The following is a 7,350-nucleotide window of genomic DNA, read 5'->3' on the forward strand; positions in this document are numbered from 1 at the left end:
AATGCACTTTAACTACACATACATACATATATATACACACATATACATACACAAACACTTTACCAAAGAACGTCAGCCCCATTGCTTAAGATCACTACTCTGAAATGCTAATGAATAAAAATGTGTCTTAAGACATTTCTTGAAGGTTAATGTAGACTCAGAGAGTCTGATATCGAGTGGGAGACTATTCCATAATTTAGGAGCCTGGACAGAAAAAGCACAGTCCCCTTTCCGCCTCTGTTTGGTACGGGGCACAACCAGAAGCTCTTTATTAGATGACCTCAAAGACCTACAACTTTTGTGAGGAACCAGCAATTCACAAATATAAGCAGGTGCTTCCCCATGTAGAGCCTTAAAGGTAAGAACTAAAATTTTAAAATCTATCCTAAATTTTACTGGCAACCAATGAAGTGAGGCCAGCACTGGACTGATGTGGTCTCTACGTCTAGTTTTTGTTAAAAGCCGAGCAGCTGCATTCTGAACCATCTGGAGTCTTGACACAGCTCCTTGACTGAGGCAAGTATACAAAGCATTGCAGTAATCCAGTCGAGATGAAATAAAAGCATGGATGATTTTCTCCAAGTCTTGAAAAGACAAAACCTGTCTAAGCTTTGCAATATTTCTTAGCTGAAGGAAGCAAGACTGAACAAGCTTATTTATATGGCCAGAAAATTGCAAGTGAGAATCAAACACAACACCCAAATTTCTTGGGGAAGTGTTAATTCTTGAAACGAGAGAACCAAGGGCCATCTCCAAATCTCTGGGTATGTTGTCTAGACCAACAACTAGAACTTCGGTTTTGTCCTCATTTAATTTAAGAAAATTATAATTCATCCAATTCTTGATAGCTGCAATGCACTCAGTTAGATTGCCTAATCCACTGAATTCATTTCGTTTAACAGAGAGGTACAGTTGCATATCGTCTGCATAAAAATGAAAAGAAATATTAAAACGTCTAATTAAATTACCCAGGGGGAGCATATATAATAAGAATAAAACAGGGCCAAGAATAGAACCCTGAGGTACCCCACAGGTAAAATCAGCCTTCAAGGACATCTTATCTCCAATGGAAACAGAAAATGTCCTATTGGATAAAAATGACCGAAACCAATCCAGTGCTGATCCTGATAGTGGAGCTGATAAAATGGACAGTGAGTGTAGAAACAAGGAGGTGATCTTAATGTTATGGTTTTTTAATTTTTAATGTTATCAGTGTATGTATATACATATATACAGTATATATATATATAATAGGAGGTTAGTAGGGTGTGGCAAAAATATGGTATAACTGCAGTTCTAGCTGGCGCTATAATGTTCAAGATAATGTTACGCAATCAAAGATTGTACAGTTAACATAAAATTTGTAATTCTGTGTCCTATCCCTTATGTATTGGGCCACATTGGGCTATTTTGTGCTTGTACCCCAGAATTCACTGCTTGCAGATATATTTTGTTCTTGTTTTTATTTGCTTCACATTGCTGATAAGAATGCAGGACTAATTTGTTATCTTTGATGTATTTTATAGAGGTTATGTGATGTTATTTATGTGTTGGTAGTGGTGAATCTGTGGATGTTAAGATAAGGCTGCAGCTCTCTCCTGAGACTTCAGAAGGACTTGTATCAGACTGTGAAATCTGAAATTCTGACTTAAGGAAATACAGGTCCAATGTCATATCGTACACAACAGCTGTCTCATGCCGTCTCATGCTCCCCATAACATTCTTATTAGTCATGGCTCTGAGAACGACTGTGTTGAGTCTTTGTTGATTAAGTAAGGAAAGAAGCATTTGGGATGTGCAGTTATAGGTGATGCAGTACTAAACTATGGAAGTGGATCTTTACCACCCTGGTTTACTCTCTTAAAAACTACTCATAGTTTAGTTGTTAGCAATTTGCCATAAGGTACAGATGGTTTAGGTTAAAGGAGGCTAAACAGATGAATGAGTAACAGGTGATGCTATCATGACTGGGTAGCATTAGTGAAAGACTTTCAAGCAAGGGTGGGTTGAGTTTTCCATTTGGTAAAAAACTTCAACTAAAATCCCCATTTCCACAAATTCCATATTTATATATATTTATACTTCTGACACATCAAACATGACGAATCAGACTGTGATCAATGCTGTGGTGTCATACACCAATCAGGCATAACATTATGACCACCTTCCTAATATTGTGTTGGTCCCCCTTTTGCTGCCAAAACAGCCCTGACCCGTCGAGGCATGGACTCCACTAGACCCCTGAAGGTGTGCTGTGGTATCTGGCACCAAGATGTTAGCAGCAGATCCTTTAACTCCTGTAAGTTGCGAGGTGGGACCTCCATGGATTGGACTTGCGTGTCCAGCACATCCCACAGATGCTCGATTGGATTGAGATCTGGGGAATTTGGAGGCCAAGTCAACACCTCAAACTCGTTGTTGTGCTCCTCAAACCATTCCTGAACCATTTGTGCTTTGTGGCAGGGCTCATTATCCTGCTGAAAGAGGCCACAGTCATCAGGGAATACCGTTCTATCGTGTACATGGTCTGCAACAATGCTTAGGTAGGTGGTAGGTCTCAAAGTAACATCCACATGGATGGCAGGACCCAAGGTTTCTCAGCAAAACATTGCCCAAAGCATCACACTGCCTCCGCCGGCTTGCCTTCTTGCCATAGTGCATCCTGGTGCCATGTGTTCCCCAGGTAAGCAACATGCACCCGGCCATCCACATGATGTAAAAGAAAACCTGATTCATCAGACCAGGCCACCTTCCTCCATTGCTCCGTGGTCCAGTTCTGATGCTCACATGCCCATTGTTGGCGCTTTAGGCAGTGGACAGGGGTCAGCATGGGCACTCTGACTGGTCTGCGGCTATGCAGCCCCATACGCAACAAACTGCGATGCACTGTGTATTCTGACACATTTCTATCAGAACCAGCATTAACTTCAGTTTAAGCTACAGTAGCTCGTCTGTTGGATCAATGGATTAATGGATCGTCTGTGCATCAGTGAGCCTTGGCCGCCCATTACCCTTTTATTGGTTTACCACAGTTCTTTCCTTGGACCACTTTTGATAGATACTGACCACTGCAGACTGGGAACACCCCACAAAAGCTCAGACCCAGTCATCTAGCCATCACAAGTTGGTCCTTGTCAAACTCAAATCCTTACACTTGCCCATTTTTCCTGCTTCTAAAGCATCAACTTTGAGGATAAAATGTTCACTTGCTGCCTAATATATCCCACCCACTAACAGGTACCGTGATGAAGAGATAATCAGTGTTATTCACTTCACCTGTCAGTGGTCATAATGTTATGCCTCGTCGGTGGATACTGTAACTCATTTATTTTGCTTTATTGACTGCCTTAGGTGAAACATCACAGGGCACCAATCCCTCGCAAGGCACCACACACAGTAATGCATTAATTTACTCACTCATAAGGTCAATTCAGAGCATTCAGTCCACATACTAGCATATTTGTGAGATAGGACAAACATGGAGCACCCAAAAAAACAAACAAACATGCAAAATTCCTTACTGACTGTGACTCAAGGCAAGAATTTAACCCAGGTTATCTGATTCATTGAAACCACATACCAACACACTTTCCTTTGCTAGTAAAAGAGTGAGAAAATGGCACAGGTAGGAAAATTATAGTAAACGTATTCTACAACTATGTTCAACTCAAATCCGTTTCAAGCAAATGGTGGCCAAGGTCATCGACCTACGAAACTAAAACAATGACTGATGTTTTATCTTCTTTTAGCCTAAAAGAAAGCTAAGGGCACCAAAAATAACCAAAAACCCAGTTTGCAATGGGGTTGAATAATTTTGATTGAAAAGCATGGCCAGTGGATCGTTAGGGAGGTGTGGGTAAGTTTACTAGACATGGGGAGTATCCTTTATTTGTAGAACAAAGAGTAATAGTAGCAGGGCTAAGTATATTATCCTTGTGAGGGTTTCAAGTTTACTCAATGAGCATTTTTAGGTGCACATTCTATTTAGTACACTGATTTACTGATTATTAAATGTTGTACTGGTATGTATCAGGTACACCAGTGTGGTTGGGGTTTAAAACTTATTGGCCACTTTATTAAGAACAAGTTGTAGGTGTACACTTAAAGACCAGAGCTGTTTTCTTTTCATGCACAATGTGTATCTTCCCATGGTCTTTTATTTGTGGACACTTTCTGATCACAGGATGATGTTGGCTGTATGTTTTTGATTAGAGCACTATTCTTCTTCCAACATTGAAGTGAGGCCTGTTGTTCTTTGGATGTTTGTCTTGGTTCTTTTCAGATGTTCTGTATTGGTCGTTGATGAGTTCTTGGTGAAATTTTGGTAGTACAGTATGCTGACTCCTTGGAAGTTAACCACTATTTCAAGTTTTTTCTTACTTCTCTCTTGTAGTTTTCTGGAGACCCAGATTCTTAGCAATGGCTTTGTAACCCTTTCCAGACTGGTGAATTTCAGTCACTTAGTTTCACTGTATTTGAATCTCTTTAGAATGTGGCATCATGTGCTGCTTTTTGAGACATTCTAGCCGACTGCACATTGCCAGACAGGTTCTATTTGAGTGATAGTATTTTAGTATAGCATCAAGTAATGGTGCAGTAACTTCCATATTCAGTATAAACAGTAAACCCAAACATCCTGAACCACCAGGGATGAATACATGAATAATTGACATTTGCTAGGGGAACATACAACAGAATAAAAATACGATGAATATTTTTGCACTACTGACTCAGCAATGCTACATATTTTAATTTTAACAAATTAAAGTTTTATATATCAACTTGGGTTAACTATGATGTGTTTTTTATACTGCAGTAGTAAGATTGGTCTGTTTTAAAGAAGGCACATTATTCATTAAATTCTAGGCCCCTATATTAATAATGTGGGAGGAAGGGAGGGAGGGAGAGAGGGAATTAGGGAGTGCTCAGGTAACAAAGAGGGTGACCAGAGCAGCAGATTTTCCCCAATGTCTGGTTACTCATTACAGAAATATGAAACCAGGGGTTCTCTGCTGCATTTGGAGGCCTGACTCATCCTGCACTCTGTGCATGTCTTTGATTAGACCAGGGGCTTTTGGAAACAGAAGTGTGATGTGTCATAGAGAGAAACGGGTAAACGTGTAGGCCTTTACAGCAGTGAATGCAAAGAGCAGAGGAGCAGCTGCACAACAGCTGAGAGAGGCTTTCCCAGTGGAGCTACAATGCTGAAACACACCTTCACCGATGCCCAGTAGCAGGGCATGAGCACACCACAGCTGTCTCACACACACAATAACTGCACCCAATTACTGTACACATTAGATGTGCAAGAATGTGGCAATGCTCTGACAGTCTACATGCACATAGTTTTATCTACACCCACACACATTCACACGAACAAACCCACCTATACATAAAAATCACATTCATATACCAATACACCTACACATACTCACATTTGTAACAGTCACACATTTAAAACAACAGACACACATACAGTCCTCTCCACAATTATTAGCACCCATTGTAAAGATGAGCAAAAGGGGTTATAAGTAATGTACCTTTTTGTGAATTAGCTCAATTTCACAGTAAAATATTAGAAAAAAACTAAACTAAAACTAAACTTTAATTTAGAAGAGAATAGAATGCCTTTATATGTCATATATACATACACAGACGTACAGTCCAACTAAATTCTTTCTTTGCGTATTCCAGCTTGCTCAGGGTTGGCCATCATACGGTGCCCCTGGAGCAGAGAGGGTTAAGGGCCTTGCTCAAGGGCTCAACAGTGGCTGCATGGTAGAGCTGGGATTCAAAGTTTACCCACTAGGCTACCACTGTCCCTAATTTATTATTAATTATTATTTATTCTAATTTACTCTGAGAACAAAATCACTCAATTAATAATTATTTTTAACAAAACCACGTTCCACAATTATTGGCACACCTGCATTTAATAGGTTGTACAACTTCCCTTTGCCAGTAAAACAGTACTTAGGCTACTCCTGTAACATCTTATAAGGTTGGAGAATACAGAGAAGTGAATTTGAAGGTCCTGGGTTTGATCCCCAGGTGGGGCAGTCTGGGTCCTTTCTGTGTGGAGTTCGCATGTTCTCCCCGTGTCTGCGTGGGTTTCCTCTGGGAGCTCCGGTTTCCTCCCACAGTCTAAAGACATGCAAGTGAGGTGAATTGGTGATACAAAATTGTCCATGACTGACATTGAACTTAAAACTGATGAATCTTGTGTAATGAGTAACTACCATTTCTGTCATGAATGTAACCAAGAGTGTAAAACATGATGTTAAAATCCTAATAAATAAATAAATAGATCATCCAGGCTCTTATGTTCTCTCTTGTGCACTTTCCTCTTTAACACAACAGCTTCTTTCTAGGGTTTAGATCAGGGAACTGTGATGACCATGGCAAAAGCTTGATTTTGGCTTCAGTAAATCATTAGTTGATCTGGACATTTTTGTGTAGTTTTGAATCATTGTCCTGCTGGAAAACTCATGGACGACTCATTGATTTCAATTTATCACAGGCCAGCCACCATACTTTACAACAGGTTCTTTTCAGTGTAGTCATACTATTTTACAGCCAAAACCATCTTGAATGTTTGTTGCCAAAACACTTCCGTTTCATGTTGCTGTAGTACATGGTTCCAGTCAAACTCCCAGTAACGTTTGACTCCATGCCCTTATGTTTGTGTTGAGATAACAGGAAAGGCTTCCTTGGTGACCTTAAGTTCAGGAATGCTAATTGAGGGGATTTTTTCCCTCTCTTACCATTTTTCGCAATGTGTGTGTGGGCAAAACAAACTTTGGTCCTAGTTCAGTAAAATCTTGTCACAGTTCTGGTATATTGGAATTTTTTAATTATTGCCTTAACTGTAGATATTGGCATTCTAGGGCAAGTGCAATTTTTATAGCCGTTTCCTGATTTATGAGGGTAAAACCACTTTTATTTATTTGAATTGTGTGTTTTCTTGCCTTTTTCATGACAAAGAGAATCTGACCTCTGTCACCTCATATATTTATACCAGGGAAACGGTAAGTCATGGGTTACTGCTTGACACTGGTTAAAAATTTTTTTATTTTAAGTAAAACTAGTTGTGCCAATAATTGTGGAACATGTGGTTTGGTTGAAAGATAATTAGTTGATGAGGAATTTCTTATAACCCGTTTTATTTTATTTATTTATTAGGATTTTAACGTCATGTTTTACACACTTTGGTTACATTCATGACAGGACAGTTAGTTACTCGTTATACAAGATTCATCAGTTCACAAGTCCAATTTCATACACAGTTATGGGCAATTTTGTATCTCCAATTCACCTCACTTGCATGTCTTTGGACTGTGGGAGGAAACC

The sequence above is a fragment of the Trichomycterus rosablanca genome, chromosome 5 (assembly GCF_030014385.1).
Source record: "Trichomycterus rosablanca isolate fTriRos1 chromosome 5, fTriRos1.hap1, whole genome shotgun sequence".
Lineage (NCBI taxonomy): Eukaryota > Metazoa > Chordata > Actinopteri > Siluriformes > Trichomycteridae > Trichomycterus > Trichomycterus rosablanca.